Source organism: Stenella coeruleoalba (assembly GCF_951394435.1).
Source record: "Stenella coeruleoalba genome assembly, chromosome: 7".
NCBI classification, from domain to species: domain Eukaryota; kingdom Metazoa; phylum Chordata; class Mammalia; order Artiodactyla; family Delphinidae; genus Stenella; species Stenella coeruleoalba.
In genome coordinates, this window is record NC_137153.1 from 113,715,895 (window position 1) to 113,735,605 (window position 19,711).

The 19,711-nt window shown below is 44.1% G+C and overlaps 1 protein-coding gene across 4 annotated transcripts in view; it reads left to right on the plus strand.

Annotated features, from left to right (window-relative positions):
* The window catches only part of MVB12B (multivesicular body subunit 12B), a 470,401-nt gene that overhangs the window by 270,520 nt on the left and 180,170 nt on the right, over nt 1–19,711 (plus strand). The gene's annotated exons all lie outside the window — the stretch shown is intronic.

Genomic DNA, 19,711 nt, shown 5'->3' on the forward strand with positions numbered 1-19,711 from the left:
GTATGTGGAAGAGGAAAGGTTGAGCCGTATGAAATTGTCAATATTCAGTTCAGTGTTTTATGGACATTTTGATCCATTAAAGTGGATTTCCGTATGGTTCAACTTCGGAAAAGAAAGGATTCCCCAAGAACCAAGAGCCACAGGGAATACTGGACCAGGGCATTCCTCCCAGGAGATGGAATTGGGGCGTAATCAAGGAACATTCCCGAGGCCCAGGGAATAGACCACTGGAAATGTGTGCCGACTGATTTCAGAATCTACAGAGCTGTGACTGCCATGTGCTCCCCTTCTTGTCTCTTCAGAGTGGAAGTGTTTCTCTGTGACTCCCCGTCTCATTTCACTACAACATATTGGGCCTGTGGGTGGCAGGTAGCTGGTCGTTTTGGTTCATAGATCTCTGAACCAAAGCAAGTCAGTTCTCTCTTCTCCCTGATGAAGAGAATTCCAGGCATCACACAGCAATCTTGGACTTTGAGCTTGAGCCAGTGTCTGGATGGAACTTTGGCTTGCTTCCCTACAGGTGAGCAGGTTCTACAAGTAGGGTGGGGGTGGGGAGATTGACTATATGATGACCAGAAGGGCAGGCTAGGGTAGATTATTGTGTTGGTTGCCGATGTCCCAGCCCCTTGAAGTCAGTCTTGGCCATGCAGCTTACTTCAGCTAATGAAATGTGAGTGAAAGTGACACGTCACTCTAGGCAGAAACTCTACGAGCTCGTTTGTGCTTTGCCACACTCTTTCTTGCTGAAACGACAACCACAGCCAGCAGTGTTCCAGATAGAAGAGGCTCCAGAAGCCTGGGTCCTGGAAGAAAGAAAATATGCTTCTAGGCCACAGCCAATGTACCTCATGCAGGTAGCGTGAGTGGGAAATAGACTTTGGCCATTATAAGACCCTGGCATTTTGGAGTTGCAACGTCCCTGGTCAGGGAACTAAGATCCCACATGCCGCGGGGCAACTAAGCCTGTGCGCCACAACTATCGAGCTCATCTGCCACAACTACTGAGTTCACCGTGCCTCAACTAGAGAGCCCACGTGCCACAACTACAGAGCCCATGTGCCCTGGAGCCTGCATGCTGCAACTAAGACCCAATGCAGACAAAATAAATAAATAAATAAATAAATAAGAAATAAATCTTAAAAAAAAGACTCATTTTTGAGTTCTGAAATACAATGTACAAAGTAAGCATTAACAAAAACAGAAAAACAAACAAAAAAACAAAGGGGACTTGTACTGTATTGTCAATATTTCTGTATTTTTTACAGACAAGAAAAAGAAGAAGGTACTTATGGACTGCTTGTGTGATTGAAAAGGAATTATTTATAAAGAGAAAAGCAGGGTGTCTGGCTTGTGAACCCCCTCCCCACTGGCATCACCACCACTGATGGGCAATTATTCTTTAGGCGCAAGGGGTGGAGCAGAAGCAGGAACTGTGGCTCAGTCGGGAGAAGGTCACTGCTGTAACTAACACCAACACCACCATCTCAGTGCCTTAACACAACAAAAATTAACTTCTCACTCATGTCACAATTCAACGTGCGTGGTGGGGGAGGGGAAGCTCTGTTCCACACAGTCACTCAGAGGCCCAGGCCCTGTTCATGTTCCAGTTGTATCATCTTGTGGTGACTTGTCTTCCTCTGCGATTGGCTGGTGAGTAGGATACCAGAGGCAGCAGGGAGGATTGCTTGAGAGACTTGTAGAGGCCAAGCTTGGAAGTGACCATACCTCACATGCTGTTAGGCAGAACTTAGTCATATGGTCCCACCTAACTGCCAGGGAGGCTGGGAACTCTTGTCTAGCTGTGTGCTTGGGAAGAGGAACTGGCTTGGTGGTCACAGAGCAGTCTCCGCTTCACAGCGGCTCCTATTTATATAGATGTTTTGGGACACGCCCTGGCCCACCTTCTGGCAGCATCTCCCCCACCTCCCTGCACCTCACACTGTCAGCTTAGGAGGGGTTTCCGACTTTCACCATCCTCTGAGCCTAGACCTGAGGCAGGAAATAGACGGACCCCAGGCTGAGCAGCTAGAGTTTGTCCCTTGTAGGGGGACAGGAGCAGAGAGGAGCTGAGCCCTGCCCAGATAGAAGATAAAGAGACCACATATTCCTCATTCTCGAAGTCAAGGAGACCTTCCCAACTACACATGTGCAGAAAGGCTCCTAGGAGGTCAGAAGGGAGGGGCGTCACTCCATAGTACGTGATGTCAACCTACCCACAGGCCTGTTTGCTAGAATCCATCTTGGCTAAGAGATGCAAGCGCACACATGGGAGGACCCTGAGATGAACTAAATATGGACTCAGAAGCAGGCAAACAAGATGATTGGCAGAGGAAACCTGGAAGAAATGCCCCATGTAAGTGATTCAAATTACCAGGAGGGCGTGACTCTCTCTCTGAGTCCACCCGTGTGAGTCTATTCACAGGTACCCTTTTTCCTCCTAATAAACACTTCGTTTCATTACTTTCCGTCTCTTTGTGGGAATTCATTTCCACAAAGCCAACGGGCCAGGGCCTTGTCACTGGCCACTGGTCTAGTGGCTAGGATTCGGCGCGCTCACTGCCTCGGCCTGACTTCAGTCTCTAGCTGGGGAGACAAAATCCTGCTTCAAGCCACTGCAGGCCAAGGCCAGCTGAGATCAGACGCACCCTCTGCCCTCACCTCAGTGTCTTGGCCCTGGAGAGCAGAAGAAATCCCTCCCCACCCCCATGTCCAAATGCCCATCCTATTTTTAGTCCAGTGGGATGATGAGGCACACATGAGCAGAGGAGACACGCACAATATTTACGTCCACTGTTCCTTGCCTCCCTGTTGATGTATAGTGTTTGCAGTGCCTCACAGGCACAGAATACCGATGGACCCACCATGTGTGGGAGCCCAGTGAGACTTCAAGCAACTAGAAGGTGCCCACAGCCCCAAGGGTCACACGTTCCCTTCAAATAAGAATTTGCTTGGAACGTAGAAAGAAGGCAATTGTATTCTAAGAAATATGAGCTACCAAGCACAACCCTATCACATCCTTTGCTCCTTTCCGGTATTAGCCAAGCACTTAGGTTGTAAACGGTGACACGAAGGAAAGGAAAGATAGAGCAACCGTAGTTCCTTTTCTTCTTGATACTTCCTTACTCCTCAGTAAGCTCAGGGTAGACAATGCTAAGAGAATGTGCACATCAAGAAGTAAATAAGAAATAAAAACAGTTGAGTTTGTTTTGTGCAGTGTTCCTATTATTCTGATAAGAAGAAATATATCGGTCTCTGTGAGCTACCAAATATGTATGTAATTTTGGTGATTCTGCATATGAGTTAAATGCTCTTATATATGCACTTAAAACTGGCATTACAAAATATAGAATACAATTCATGCTAATAATTTTAAATTATATTATTTCTTCACCTAGTGTGGCATTAACTAGCAAATAAAAATATTAAAAGTCAAGAGATATACCACTGAAGAAAGGAAAAAGCTTTGTATTTTAATTTTTTTTATTGCACTTTTCCCCTGCTTTTTGAACAAGGGGCCCATGTTTTCATTTTGCAGTGGGCCCTGCAAATTATTTTGCCAGACCTAAGCTCAGGGTTTTGCTTAGGGCCTCAAGACCCAGGGAAAGTCTGTGCTCTGGGGGGAGAGCATTTGGGCTCACGTGCTTCTTGAGCAGGCAGTCGAGTTCTTCTGTAATTTGGGCCTGTCTCTGATTGTGGTGGCAGATTGCCGTGTGGTTCAGAGCTAGGCTTGAGCCGGTCTGCTCCGATTCAAGCCCTAGCTCTGCTGCTTTTGCTGGCTGTGTGATCTCAGGCAAGTTACCTGATGTCTCTGAGCCCCAGTTTTGCTATCTCTTGAGCGGGGATTTTGATAACACTGCTCACCTCCAAGAATTGTTGAGACGGTTAGGCCAGTTAATACCTGCAAAGTGTTTGGGACAGCCCTTGGAACCTACAGTTGGGACTCAGTGTGTGTGAGCTATCATCCACATGGCCCACGAGGGAAGTCCCTGGGTGCCCTCTCCTCTTGCGTCTTGGTGATGCTGAAAGATGGGACCAAACTCAGTCCCTGTGTTTAGGAAGGGGCTGGGAGGAAGGGGGCTCACCCGCAGGAAGTGGGCTTCTGGTCTATGCGTGTGTGATGTGCTCACTGGGGATTCTGTGCAAGGCTGTGAAGGCAGCAGCGGGCCTGGGGTGATGTTTGGGGGACGTTGGCGGTCACGTGGTCTCCATGTCTGTTTCTAAGGCTGCCATAATGAAATACTACAGGCTGGGTAGCTTAAATGGCAGAAATTTATTTTCTCATAGTCTGGAGGCTGAATGTCTGAGATCAAGGTGTTGGCAGGATCCGTTCCTTCTGAGCCCTCTCCCCTTGGCTTGCAGACGGCTGTCTTCTCCCTGTGTCTTCACGCGGTCTTCCCTCTGTGTGCATCTGTGTTCAAATTTTCTCTTCTTATAAGGACACCAGTCAATATTGGATTAGGGCTCACCCAGTGACTTCATTTGACCTTAATTATCCCCTTCAAGCCCAGTCTCCAAATACAGTCCTGTTCTGAGGTACTGGGAATTAGGACTTCAACATGTGAATTTGCGGGGGAACACAATTAGCAGGAAATAATGTCTGTGAATGCATGGCTGGTCTGTGGGTCCCTCTGGTCGCATGACTGCACACCTGTGGTTCTCTGTCAGTGTCTGTGTCCGTCTGAGTGTCTGACCTTCAGAGACTGTGAGTCTGTGAGGCCAGGCTCCTGGGTCTCTCAGTGTGCCCGAATTGGTGGACTCTGACAGTGTTCTGTGTTAACCTGCTTGTGTCGTGTGTCCCTCAGTCGGACTGTAATCCAGGATGTTGTAAATCTGGGAGGTGGGGGGCCTGGGGAATGGGATCTGCTCACCTCTGGGTCTCTGTGCATGTGAGTCCTATCCTGTGTGTGTCTGTGATTCTGAAATCTGACCAGGCATGTGGCTGGCAGGCAGGATTTGAAAGGAGAGGGGAAGGAGCATATTGAGATTTGAAAGAAGACAGCGTGTTTACAACAGCGGGAGAACAGCGGGTTAAACATATGTTGGCGATGACGGTGAGAGGACGGCAGTTGAGGCCGGGCTGGCTCCGGTGTGAATTCTTTGGCATGCTGGTGTCTTTAAAACTGTCACGAAACCAGATACAGAAGGAAACAATGGGACTGAGCGGACTCATCCGGCGGGGGCGGGGAAAGGAGGAAGCGGTGTGTCTGGGAGGCGGAGTCATGGTGGAGGCTGCTTTGTCTCAGCGCCAGCCTGCACTCGGCAGGGGGAGGGGAGGGGGCGTGGGGCCCGCGGGCAACGGTGAACTTGGTTTCACTCTCCACCCCCTTCTTTCCAGGTGAAACAGGTCTGCACCCTGAGCCCTAGAGCAGTGGGGCAGTGGGGCAGTGGGGGCGGGTGGGACCCTCACGTCCAGAGCCCCTAATCAGTGCTGTGTTCTCTCCTCCTCCCTACTGGCCTGCAAGGGGGTATTATCTCCATCTAAGAGTTGAGGAAACTGAGACCCAGTGAGATGCACCGCCTTGGTCAAGGCTTTAGCAGCCAGGGTTTGAACTGAGGACTGTCTGATAGCTCTCAGGATTCCTGGATGGTGTTTGGTTAAGAAACAATGAATGAATGAATGAATACATGCTTGAGAGAGAGAAGGAAAGAAAGGAGGGAGGGAGGGAAGAAGGGATGGAGGAAGGAAGAAGGAAGGGAGGAAGGGAAGAAAGAATTGATAAGGAATCTAGGTCCAGGCACTAGTTAATACCCTGAAGTAGCCAACCCTTATTTTCTCCACCACACCCATTGTTCCTGTAATAAATGAGGTTAAGCACTTTGATCTGTTCCTTTTGAAAAATCAGTAGCGGTCAAGGGATAGTGGACACAGGTGTCTTCTAACTGAGGGAGCACACTTTTTCTTAGGAAACAAACAGGAAAGAGATGGTCAGGACAGAGATTCTTTTGTTCCCCACCCTTCCCCAACACACAGACACTAAGTGCCGGCCTTGGTTCCACTCAGCTGTGGATCTGGGCTTGAATACCAGCTCTACCACAAACTAGCCTCTCCGTTTTCCTTACTCTCCTGTTTGGCCTTATGCTTTCATGCCTCGCTTTATTTCACTGAGCAGGCTTAATGCACAGGGCCCTCAGGTTGCTTTCTCATCTCCAGGTCTTAAGGTACAAATGTCCCCCCTGGATAGATCCACTGGGTCTTCCTCTTGGTGACTTGTTTCCTTGTATGCTCTATAATTGTTGTCTGTGATCTCACACACTATGCTTGTTTCCCTTGGGGGTCTCGTGTGCCTTGGGTTGTAGCTACAGAGCAGGTTGAAGCTTGCCTCCACTGGGGATCGCAAGGTTTTTTCCTCTGGTCCTAGATGAGGTTGCTTATTAATTTTCCAGGATGAGTCTCCACAGCTCCAGGCTGGGAGCATGTTGTGGCCCTGGAATCCCATTTCCTTTTCCACTCCTGACACAGGTGGATGGTAAGGCTTTTTGTCTCTTTCATAGACCAGTGGGTGGAAATTTTCCCCTATAAGTTTTTTAAAAAGTTTTATTGAAGTATAGTTTGATTTACAGTGTTGTGTTAATTTCTTCTATACAGCAAAGTGACTCAGTTATAGATATGTGTGTTCTTTTTCATATTCTTTTCTATCATGGTTTATTACAGGATATTACATATAGTTCCCTGTGCTATACAGTAGGACCTTGTTGTTTATCCATCCTATTTATACTAGTTTGTATCTGCTAATCCCAAACTCCCAATCCATCCTCCCCCCTACCCCCGGGCAACCACAGTCTGTTCTCTATATCTATGACTGTTTCTGTTTCATAGCTATGTTCATTTGTGTCATATTTTAGATTCCACATATAAGTGATATCATATGGTATTTGTCTTTCTCTTTTTGACTTCTTTGCTTAGTATGATAATCTCTAAGTCCATCCATGTTGCTGCAAATGGCATTATTTCATTCTTTTTAATGGCTGAGTAATATTCCATTGTGTGTGTCTGTGTGTATATATACATGTACCACATCTTCTTTATCCATTCATCTGTTGATGGACATTTAGTTTGTTTCCGTGTCTTGGCTATTGTAAATAGTGCTGCTATGAACGTAGGGGTGCACCTGTAAGTTTTAATAGGTAGAGTTTCTGTCCTTGTTTATTATTATTATTTTTAATATTTATTTACTTAGGCTGTGCCAGGTCTTAGTTGCAGCATGCGGCATGCATGTGGGATCTAGTTCCCCGACAGGGCTCGAACCTGGGCCCCCTGCATTGGGAGTGCGGCGTCTTACCCACTGCGCCACCAGGGAAGCCCCAGTGTGGCACTTTCTTATTTCCATGACGACATCTTCTTGGACCCACATCATAATCTGGAAATGTCTTTGCAACTAGCTCCTTTCTTCCTTTCCAATTCCCTTGTTTATACTGTTGTCTTACCGAGTGATGTTATGTAGCTTTATTTGTTGCCTGATTCTTCCACCACAGATTTCTTTGAGGGTAAAATTTCCCTTCTAACCTTGGCTTTGGCTCTAATCTATGAGTTTTGATAAGGAGTGTTCTCCAACTCAAGGTATTCTAACGGCCGTTGCAATTTCATCTTTGATCTTTCCTGGATTTATAAGTGCTTTGTTTACTTCCCAAGGTTTCTTTTTTCTTCTTTATCTTTTGTCAGTTCTAACAGACTTTTAGAGTAGATACTAACTAGGACAACTTGAAATGGTTTATTTAAGTTGAATGTTTAAATAAATTGACAGTGCCTGATGGGACAGTACGCAGGAGGGGAATCTGGTGGCCAGGTTGAACCCCAGCTCCAGGCCTGACTTAGTCATGTCAGTTGGGTGATCCAGCTCCGCTAAAGGCCTCGGGGCCTCTGGCTGCTCATCAGGAATATGGTGGCAGAGAGCCCTGGGCAGAGTTGTCCTGGTGCCTCTTTCTCTTAGCAAATACTTGCTTGTGGCTCCTGGCTTTATGGACATGGCTCAGTTCCAGCCCATTGTGTTCACAGGGCCCAAAGTTCCCACTGGCCCCCCCTCCCCAGGGAGCCCCTCCCTGAGATGATGGACAGCAGGGAGTAAGAGCTGGCAGCAGAATATTCCAGGCAGAAAGAATTGCCAGTGGAACTGCCCTACGGTGGGAGTGAGCTTGGGGTGTTTGGGCATCACTCGAAGGCTGGCATGGTTAGAGCATAGTGAACATAGGAGCAGGAGAGGAATGTCAAGTGGGGTACGGGGCACAGCGTGTAGTGCTTTGTAGGCCAAGGCAAAGATTGCAGATTTTTTCCAAGAAGGTACTGGTAGGTATTTTAGCAAGGCGGTGTGTCAATAAGAGTAGGACAGGCTATGCTGCAGTAACAAATAAGCCCCCAAATCTCAGTGGCTTCCCCAACAATGGAAGTTTATTTTCCTCTTACATCACAGCCTGCAGTGTGTCTGCAGGATTTCCTCTATTTGGCAACTCAGAAGCTCAGGCTGCCTCCATCTTGTGGCTCCATCATCTTGTACCTTCAAGGTCATTGTGATGTCATCTACCTAGGGACAGGTAGAAGGAGAAGAGAGGGTGGGGAAGGCTCACCAGCTACTTATCTACCTTAACCTGGAAATAGTACAAATCACTTTGCTCACATCCTCCCATTGGCCAGAACTAGTTGCATGGCCAAGCTAACCACCAGGGAGGCTGGGAAACGTGAAAGAGTACACAGGTATATGAGAGCTCCCAACAGGCTCTACCACAGGTAGTAATAGAATCTGATTTATATTGCAAATTGGCACTCTGGTTACTGTAAAAAAAAAAAAAAAAAAGTGAATCATGAGTAGTGGGAAGCTGAGCTATGGTTAGGTTCTGAAATTGTAGCCTAACTTCTTTCCCTTTAAATTTGTCACTTGTGGCCTTAAATGCTGGGCAAATTTTACCTCCTGGAACAAAATCCACTGAAAGCTGTGTCCTGAAGGGATGCTCAGGTCAAAGCTGGAGTCAAGACCTCAAAACCAAATGTTTATCTCACACCAGTCAGAATGGACATCATCAGAATGCCTACAAATAACAAATGCTGGAGAGGGTGTGGAGAAAAAGGAACCCTCCTACACTGCTCGTAGGAATGTAAATTGGTGCAGCCGCTATGGAGAACAGTATGGAGGTTCCTTAAAAAACTAAAAATAGAGCTACCATATGATCCAGTAATCCCAGTCCTGGGCCTATATCTGGAGGAAACTATAATTCGAAAAGATATTATACATGCACCCTAGTGTTCACAGCAGCACTGTTACACTAGCCAAGATGTAGAAACAACCTAAGTGTCCAATGACAGATGAATGGATAAAGAAGATGTGGTATGTGTATACAATGGAATATTACTCAGCCATAAAGAAGAATGAAATAATGCCATTTGCAGCAACATGGATGGACCTAGAGATTATAAGTGAAGCAAGTCAGAAAAGAGAAAGACAAATATATGTTATCACTTATACATGGAACCTAAAAAAATAATACAAATGCACTTATTTACATAACAGAAACAGACTCACAGACATAGAAAACAAACTTACGGTTACCAGAGGGGAAAGGTCGGGGGGGAGGGATACATTAGAAGTTTAGGGTTAACAGATACACAGTACTGTATAAAAAATAGGTAAAAACAAGGACCTACTGTATAGCACAGGGAACTATATTCAATATCTTGTAGTAACCTATAATGGAAAAGAATCTGAAAAAAAAATATATATATATATAAAAACTAAATCACTTTGCTGTACACCTGAAACTAACACAACATTGTAAATCAACTATACTCCAATAAAAAACCAAAACAAACTCCAAGCGTTTAATTAGGGAGGCCCTGATTCCCAGACCTTGGGATCCTGGATTGGTGAATTCCAAAACTAATTTGGAAACCAACAGAGTTATTTTGCCTCATAAGTACATACTGTCACCATCATTTCACTTTCAAAAGGGCATCTTAATATTTATAAGTTGGAAGGAAATAATAGCACAGTATAGAACATTCCTAGAAAAGACAGTTGACAACTTTACACAGATCATACGTGCACACGCGTCACGCACAGGCATAGACACACTAGCCGAATACGCACAGACACTGTACGTTAGTGCTTCCTGAATTGCCCATGAGAATATTTTATCATCATTAAATAAGTGAGCTATTCGGAGTTGCCTGCGTGAGGAGCTGCTTGAGGCAGTTTACCACTTTTCATTCAAAGGATCATCCTCAAAACTTTTCAGTTTGGGAGTCACAATTGAAGTCACTGTAGGTCTTCTTTTACTGTGATACCTCAATCCTCACATCGTGTGCCCCTTGATGGGTCACGTGACAGGCCTCTAATTGTAATCACTGTTGGCCTGTTAGAGGCATCTTTCCCCTTAGGGCTCCCAGTGTGCATTTTGTGCTCACTGCGTAGCTTAACTTTTAAGCCAGAGCCTTCCAGACATTGTACTCACATTCGTTATGTCCAGCCATGTTCCTGTGATATGGTGACAAACAAGAGGAGATGAAATTCTGCTTATATAATGCCACATTGTCCTTACTTTTCTCAGTTCCTGTCCCATTGACAGGCACTGGCCCATGAACTGGTATTTGGAGGCTGGGTGAACAACAGAGGCCAAGGTCCAGAGCCAAACACAGAGGTTTGGGAACCAGGTTGCCAAGAGCCGAGGGCGGCCACGTAGGCGAAGGGCGGGAGTCTGGGTGAATACAGAACAGGCAAGCACATGCCTTGGTGATTGGCGACAGGCCACAGAAAGCCTGCAGGGTGAGCTGGGGGACCCAGAGAAGCCTTGTCAGGCCCTGCAGGAGCTGGCAGGACTCTACGTGCTTCTCCAGGCTTCCCTCCTCTGGCTGCTTGTAGTCTGACCGACCTCCCTCCTTCTCCTATTCCTGTGCCCTCTGTCCTTTGTGCCTGGTTGACCTTCCTGGGCTGCGACCCCACCATTTTCTGCCTGGCCAACTTGTATGCACCCTTCAGATGGAACATGCTCTGTCTTCTTCCACGAAAAAAAAAAAACCACAGAGGCAGACACAGGGAGAAGGAGTAATAGGAAGACACACGTGACTCTGGAAACCCCTGGAATTTTCCTGCCTTGTGATGGCTCCCGTGAGAATCCCCATTTGTTCCAGGACTCCCAGTGAGGGATTGAAGGAGCAACCGTTATCCATAGAGTAGCAGGCCTCTGTCCGTCAGAATGTTCTCCAGGACTCAGGGAATCCTGTTCCAGAGTTTTGTTCAGCGAAAAAGCATTTGATTTGGAGTTTTATGCCTCCAACCCACACTTATAAAAATAAACTTGGCATTCAGGAGAGGCACCTCCTTTAGTTCCCCGAGCCTTGAGGCTCACACAATAGATGTGAAGTAGAAGAGAGAAAGAGGGGGCAAAGATGGCTCCTGGGTTTCTGTCTGAGCACCTGGAAAGATGGAGTTTCCAGCAGTTGAGATGGGGAAGACTGAGGGAGGGGCGGGTTTGGAAGAGACCACCAGGAACTGAGTTCTACGTGTGATGCATCTGAGGTGCTGGCTAGACATTTAAATGGGCAAGTCGGGTAGGCTGTTGGATATGTGTGTGTGGAGTTCAAGGAAGAGGACGAGGCTAGGAACATAAATTTCAGAGTCATCAGCATAAGGCTGGTATTTAAGGTCATTTGGGGGATGAGATTATGTGGAATGTGGCTCCCAAAGGCCTTCAGCCAGGGACATCAGAGCCTTCTAGCTGGCCTTGGCCATCACTTAACCTCACTGTCTCCCCTCCAGCCGTGTGCCCTTCACAGCAGCTCCAGCAGCCCCTCACCCTTCCTCTGCACTCTGCGTGTGTCCACAGCTTCCCTCCTTCACCTGTCGCTGACTGCTTCTTATTCTTCAAAGACCAGGGTATCCGGCCTTTTTCTCTGTAGCTTCTTTCTGGAAGAATGAATATTTCTATTCTCACTATTACAACAGCACTCTGACTATATGTATTGAAACCCTGGGGCAAATTACTTCACACCATATTGTAATACCTGTGTCATTGGTAAATACTTTGAAATATTACCCAGTGCATTTTCTCCTTGGCAGTTCCTTCTAGCATCTCAACCTGAGGCTCTTCCCTCTCGAAAGCCTCTTCTCTGAGGCTTAGTACCTCAGGGAAGTAATAGTACAAAGTAAAATCAACAAACAGCAAAAACAAAGGATTAACTTCTTGGCTTTGAGTTTTCAAATTTCACTATTAAAAATCCATAGCATCAAGGGAATAAGAAGAGAAGCTGTAGATTGGGAGAAAATATTTGTGAGCAACGGTGCCTGACCCCCAGGTTATTGGGTCCAGAGTAGACCTGACCATTACTAGACCTTTCAGATTCCCCCCACTAAGACTGGAATTGGGGCTTAGAGATGCCTGTCTGTGTCTGCAGTTCTCTGGAACTGATGTGATATAGACAGGCTAACAGTACTATCACAGCAGCCCCAGTAGATTGTGAACAGGGAGAAGAGAAAGGTAGCCTGTTAGAAAGAATGAAGAACAGCAGCAGGGACTTCCCTGGTGGCACAGTGGTTAAGAATCTGCCTCCCAATGCAGGGGACACGTGTTCGATCCTTGGTCAGGGAACTAGATCCCACATGCATGCTGCAACTAAGAGTTCGCATGCCACAACTAAGGAGCCCTTGAGCCGCAACTAAGGAGCCCACCGGTCACAACTAAGGAGCACACGTGCCCCAACTAAAGGAGCCAACGAGCCACAGCTAAGGAGCCTTCAAGCTGCAACCAAGGAGCCCACCTGCCGCAACTAAGACCCGGCACAACCAAGGGAGAAGGAGTAATAGGAGGACACACGTGACTCTGGAAAAGCCCTGGAATTTTCCTGCCTTGTGATGGCTCCCATGAAAATCCCCATTTGTTCCATAGCTTCTCTTTTTTTGCCCAAGCTAACTTGAGTGCATTTCTGTTACTGATGATCAAATGGCTGTTGACCAACAGTAACTGAATCCCCTCCAGACTGTGAGCATCTTGGGAGCAAAACTGACTCTGTTCATCTCTCTAAATCCAAAAGGCTGGCCAGGACTCCCAGTGAGGGATTGAAGGTACAACTGTTACCCATAGAGTAGCAGGGCTCCGTCCATCAGAATGTTCTCCAGGACTCTGGGAATCCTGTTCCAGAGTTTTGTACAGTGAAGTTATAAGCATTTGATTTGGAGTTTGATGCCTCCGACCCCCACTTATTGAAGTGTGACTTAGGAAGCCCCAATTCCATAGCTGTAACATGGGAGTCCCAGTTTCTGCTTCACAGGGTCAATGTCAGTATTGAGTGAAATAATTTCTGCAGAAGGATCTAGCCCAGTGTCTGGCACAGAGGAAATGCCCTGTGAGTGGAAATCAGCATGATTTCTAACTGCTACTGAGAGCTGCCATTATTCATTCAAAAAATATTTGTTGAGTATCTACTGTGCCCTGGAGTGGTGAAAAGAGAGACAAGACTCCTCTGGTGCCTGCCCTCATGAAGATTACAATCGAAAGAAGAGGAAGCGGCTTTTCTCGATTGCCTTCTCTGTGCCGGCTCCCCGGGTCAAGCTCCTCTCGATTAGGGAGGGTATTGAAGGAATCACACTTTGGATCTGTCATGACGTGGTGCCTCTGTGTAATAAAAGCAGTTCTGCACGTGGTTATGGTTTCTTAGTTTCAACACCACCATTTGTGGTTATGCCATGTTTATTTTTCACATCCTTCCAGTCAAACTCTTGTGAAAGAGCGCCAGCCACATTTATACACCTGTCCCACAAATGTGTTCGTCCCACCTGCCTGCCTTCTGCTCCCACAAGCAACTGGGTTCAATCTGAGAGCACAGATCAGATTAAAAGCTGTGCAGATCAGGGTAAAGTTCTGTTTAGACAGCAAGACTGGTAACTGATGAGAGTTTACCCTCCCTCTCTCAAGGCAGTCAGTCTGTTGCTATCTAGTTACTACAGATCAATACCAGAGAACAGCCTTAGGGGCAATGATGTATTTATTGAGAGAGCCCTTAAGGAGAGCCAAAAAGGATAGACGTGATCAGTGGTGATCTCAGGTTCAGGATGCTGCTGGTCTTGCTTCCTGACCTGCGTGGGCTTGGACTGGCGAGCAGAGAGCTCCATGCTGTTCCCCGTACTCTGCCCACCTCTCTCAGAACAAGTCCTCTTTGTGGTATTGACCACCCTTTGGGATCTCATCGTGTCTGAAATACACTGACCTTTTTTTTCCCCTGACTATAAAGGTTATATACGTTCATTATTAAAATTTAAAAAAATCTTAATGGCCTTCCTCCCTAATAAGGAAACAGTGATTATTTTTATTTTTTTCACAGCTTTATTGAGATATAATTGACATATAACACTGTGTGTGTTTAAGGTGTAAAACATGATGATCTAATAGATGTATATATTGTGCAGTGATTACCACGATTACCATAGTAGCACGTCCATCACCTTACACAGTTATTTTGTGTGTTTGTGATGAGAACTTGTAAGGTCTGCTCTCTTAGTGTATAATACAGTATGGTTAACTGTAGTCACCATGCTGTATATTAGATCCCTAGAACTTATTGGTCTCATAACTGGAAGTTTGAACCCTTTGACCCCCTTCACCCATCCTCCCACCCTGCCCCTGGCAACCACCAATTCACTCTCTGTGTCTATGAGTTTGGTCTTTTTTAAATTTTTTAATATATATTTATGTATTTGGCTGCGCCGGGTCTTAGTTGCAGCATGCGGGATCTAGTTCCGTGACTGGAGATCGAACCTGGGCCCCCTGCATTGGGAACGTGGAGTCCTTACTGCTGGACCACGAGGGAAGTCCCCTGAGTTCAGTCTTTTTAGATTCCACCTATAGGTGAGCTCAGACAGTATTTGTCTTTCTCTCTCTGACTTACTTCACTGAGTGTGATGTCCTCAAGGTTCATCCATGTTGTCACAAGTGGTAGCATTTCCTTTTTTTTTATGGCTGAATAATGTTCCATTTTACATATCTATAACTATATCTGTCTCACACTTCCTTTATCCATTCGTCCATCACAGACACTTAGGTTTTTCCCATGTCTTGGCTCTGGTGAACAATGCTGCAATGAACATAAGAGTGCAGATACCTCTTTGAGACCCTGTTTTCATATCTTTTGGATATATATCCAGAAGTAGGATTGCTTATAATTCTATTTTCCATTTTCTGAGGAACCTCCATACTGTTTTCCAAGGGAACAGTGATTTTTATTGCCCTGGCGATATGGGCAGCCTCAGGCCATGACTGACAAAGCCAATTTCCTAGCCTCCTTTACAGTTAGGAGTGGCCAGGTGACCCATTTCTGGCCATGGGGTCAGTTTCTGGGAAAGATTTTGCTCCCCACCCCATCCCCCATCCTGCCATGAAAGAAGAGGCCATGACACCTGAAGCAGGAGGAGCCATCCTGTGCCCGTGAGGCAACAAACATGAGTGTAAGAGACAACCACCTGAGGAGGTCAACAAAGGATGCAAGGACATGTATTCTTAACGTCTTCATTTTCCTGTAACAAGAAGACTGGAAGTAGATGACTCCTGGCCAAATACATGCCTATTGTTCAAGCTACTGTTGGTTGGGTGTTCTGTTATTTGCATCCATATTCCTAAATATGCTATAATATAGATATACAGACGGTCCCTGACTTATGATGGTTCCACTTAACGATTTTTGACTTTACAATGATGCAAAAGCGATGCGCATTCAGTAGAAACCTTACTTCGAATTTTGAATTTTGCTCTTTTCTGGGGCTAGTGATGTGTGGTAGGATACTCCCTTGTGATGCTGGGCAGTTGCAGGGAGCTGCCACTCCTAGTCAGCCACAGGATTACAAGGGTAAACTACCAATATACTTACAACCGTACTGTAACCAGAGAACCATTCTGTTTTTCACTTTCAGTACAGCATTCAATAAATTACATGAGCTATTCAATGCTTTATTATAAAATGGGCTTTGTGCTAGATGATTTTGCCCAATTGTAGGCTAATGGAAATGTTCTGAGCCCTTTAAGGTAGGCTGGGCTAAGCTTTGATGTTCGGTGGTGTATTAAATGCATTTTTGACTTAATGATATTTTCAACTTATGACGGAATTATCAGGGTGTAATCGCGTCATAAGACAATGAGGTCTGTAGATACACTAAAAGTCTCTACCCTTTCCCCAAATACAGCCACTGTTAATGTTTGGTATACATTTTTCCAAGTATCGTATGCATATGTTAATACATATAAATAATCACAAATACATATAAAATTAATGGGCTCATAGAATAAATGCATTCTGTTCTATAAACTGCTTTTTTTACTTAACAAAATACCATGGTGTATTTCTGTGTCAGTACAACTTTTTTTTTTTAACAAGTTAATCTTGTATTGCTAGACATTTAGGATGTATTCAGTATTTTCTCATTATAAGCAATGCTGAAATAATTATCCTTGAACATACATCTGTGTGCACTTACCCGATTGTTTACTTTGGATAATTATTAGACATGGACGAAGGATATGCACATATTAAATGTTGACACATCTATCTATTAAACAAATGTTTCTTGAGGGCCTAGTATGTGTGGCACAGTTATGCTTGATGAACAGATACCTTGGTGGAGCTTTTAGTCTCGTGGGGAGACTGACAGTTGAACAGGTAAACAAATAGTACATAGTTACAAATTGTGATGAGTGATGAGCAGGAAATGAACTGATACAGTATGTAAACACTGGGGACATACTTAAATAGATGACCAGTGAAGGCCTCCAAGGAGGTGACACTTAAGGTCAGAGTTTAAGGATGAGAAGAGCCCAGGTCCTGTAAAGATGGAGAAGAGGAGTGCTCTGGGTGAAATCCCCCAAGGAAGAAAGAGCTTTGATGTTGAAGGATCTAAAAGGAAACAAGTGTGTGGCTGAAACAGCTGAGAAGTGGATGGAGGGTGAGGCAAGGTCTAGACAAGACAAGATCTTGTAGGTCATGTTGGAGCATTTGAATTTTATTTATTCTATGGACAGTCACTGGAGAGCTTTAAGCAAGGGAGTGACTTGCTACATTTTATTATTATTATTATTTAGTGACCATTCTTGTTGCTATCTTCCATTGTTTGGATGGAGGCAAAGCCAGATCAGTAAGGAATTTATTGAAGTGGTCTAAGCAAGATAATATGGTTTGGAGTGGGATATTAGAAATATTCAAATAGGTCAGTGGATAGAAGCAAAGCATTTATAAACAGGGAACTTATACTAGTGGCCCACAATTTTATTTACTGAAGTTTTACATTATATATTAATATGTTAGAACAATATTATTACTGCTCTAATAGATATTACACTATAATATAAAAGTTACTTTATATTGTATATTCATTATTGTTAATAATGTTCTTATAATAATAATAATTTAATATTATTATTCAGTTTAAAAATTTTCTTGGATATTTTCCCGTATTTATTTATTGGGATAAGTTTCAAAATAATTTTGTCATGTTCCATTGCACTCCACCGCCAAATTATATTGGCTCTTTGATTTGGATTCCACTAAATTTATAAGTTGAGTTGGGGAGATATGACATCTTTGCAATATTGAGACTTCCTGCCCAGGGATTTGTTATGTTTTTCCTTTACTAAGGACTTATTTTTTATGTCCTTCAGTAAGGTTTTATAGTTTTTTTCCTATGGGCCTTGACATTTCTTGTTAAGTTTATGCCTAGGTATTTTATAGTATTCATTGCTAATGGAATATAATCTTTTTAAAAAGTCATACTTTCTAAATGGAAATCACAGATATTTAGTGTTGTAATTAGGGAATCTTCTAAGTAATACTTCTCTTCCTCTTCTGAATGTGGAAGAAACTGAGGCATGGGTACAGAAAAGAGACATAGGAGATAAAAATACTACATTACTCATAAAGTTGACTGGAAAAATGTAGCTTTTAATCTGTAAGCAAGTAGGCTTGCTGTATTTCTCCCTGAACTGGATAGATTTACCTCCATAAAAGCAGGTAGTGCTGGACAATAGTATCTTTACCCCGGAAACAGGTCCAGTTACCACCTGGTGGAGAGCACATGAAAATATTTGCTCTCTGCAGTAAGCGAAAGCCAAAAAAGAGAACTCAGAGCATCTGTTCTTGTCTAGTTCCTTCTCCCACGCTCACTAGTGAGATAAACCATTCATTGTCCTCTAGGGTAGAGAAAGGTCACGAGTCTTTTTCTAATGGAAGTCCCTCTATATGGAAAAGAAGTCTTTTCCCTTAACATTTAGGAAAGCCATTGATTTTCATTTTTATCTTATAACTAGCCACTTTACCAAAGTCTCTAAGCTTTTTAGTTGATTTCCTTAAATTTTTATTTTTAGGCATGCATTTACATCATGAACAAATGACAATTTTGTCTCTTCCTTTCCATTATTTGTATTTCTTATTTATTTTTCTTATGTTATTGCATTGGCTTTAGTTTGTACCAATTTTAATGGGCATTCTTGTTTTGTTTCTGACTTAAATGAGAATACCCTTAGTGTCTTACCATTAAATATGTTTGTGGATGGCTTCTGATAAATAAACTTTGTCATGTTAAGAAACTTAAGTTTTCTTCCTAGTTCATTAAGAGTTTTTTAAGAAAATTGTAAGGTATTGGTGTTGAATTTATCAAATATTTTAGAAGTATTTCTCCTGTTGATAATATCCTGTGATTTACTTTTCTTTAACAATGAAATGAATTTACATACTCCCTAATGTTGAATCATCCTTGTACTTTTGGAATAAATCTTGCTTGATTATGGTGGATTTTGACTTGTTTTACAGCAAGTTGGATTCAAATTGGTAAAATTTTGCAACTACTCTATAGTTAAGCAGATTGGTCTATAAGAGTAATGATTCACATGTTAGAGATTAATTGGTGAACTTTGAACAGGTGGTCCTGGCTCATATGAGTTTGGGAAATGCCAGGTTAATCAGGTTTCTTTACTCTTGGACTTCACAGAGACCTTAATAATACTTATTGTGATTCTCCAAAAGATATAGACTAGAAATGGCATCCAGCACTAGCACTTTCTCAAGTTATTTGACTGCAGAACCTCTTTTTCAAAAAACACATTGAGTTCTCTGGAGACTAGTGTTCTATAACTGATCTGTAATTCTCCATTTTGGTGTTATCTCTGTCAGTTTTGTTATCAGAGTTATGCTAAACTCCGGAAGTGAAATGGAAAACTTTTTTTTTCTGTGTAACAGTTTAAATAACATAAGGATTATCTGTCCCTTAATGGTTTGATAGAACTTGCCTGTAAAGCCATCTGAAGTAGTGGCATTGCTGAGTGATACAGTTGCTCAGGAATGCACACACTAACAAGGCTTCCCCACAGGACATTTTTTCCCACCAGCCAATTCTTCCTGGCACCCTTTTCTTTAGGATCAAACAGCTATTTTAGAAAAGCCTAGAATGTGTGAAAATTACACTTGAGGCATTAGCAAAGTGAGGCTGATCAGTCCTGCAGGGTCCTCAGCTCTAACAAATAGCATGCTGGCTACTGCTCCGGGGTGCCTTGCTGGGGCTTGTACAGCATTTTTGGTTAAGGGTGCAGAGTTGACTCCCACCTTTCATAGTAGCCACTCTCGCTGAGGGCCAAGCTCTGGACCCCCTTCCTCATCCAGTTCCATTTTATCCTCTGGCTTGTACCTTTTCTAAAGTACTGTAGGGCAATAGGTGTGCTTAAACTTCTTCTACATGCTTCCTGGAGGCCAGCCCTCAAT